This window comes from Pteropus alecto, unplaced genomic scaffold (genome assembly GCF_000325575.1).
Source record: "Pteropus alecto unplaced genomic scaffold, ASM32557v1 scaffold161, whole genome shotgun sequence".
In the NCBI taxonomy this organism is placed as follows: domain Eukaryota; kingdom Metazoa; phylum Chordata; class Mammalia; order Chiroptera; family Pteropodidae; genus Pteropus; species Pteropus alecto.
In genome coordinates, this window is record NW_006432943.1 from 9,014,178 (window position 1) to 9,014,627 (window position 450).

Below are 450 nucleotides of genomic sequence, written 5' to 3' on the forward strand. Positions count from 1 at the left end.
TAGTGACTGGGTTTAATCTTTACTGAGGGTGATGATAATAAGCCTCTCCAAAGAGGTAACATTTGAGATCTGAAGTGAAGAGAAAGAAGGCAGCCTTGAGATCTGGAAGAACATTCCAAATAGAAGGAAGAACAAATGCAGAGAACTTGAGTTTGAAGTTTGTTGCATTTAAGGGTAATAAGGCCAGTATGGCCCCACAATAAGCAGGTGATAGCAAGAGGTGGGTAAGGGCTAATTTGAGGGTGGCCTTGTAGTTTGGATTTTATACTGTTGGTATAGGATCTGAACAGGGAAGTAATGATGTGAATTAGTGAGGAGACTCAGGAAGAGATGTCAGGTAATTGTGATGGCTTGGGTTAGAGTTGTAGCAGTGAAGATGGTGATAAATGGTCAACTAATATGATACCTTGGAGATAGAATTTACAAGACTTACGGATTGGATTTTGAATG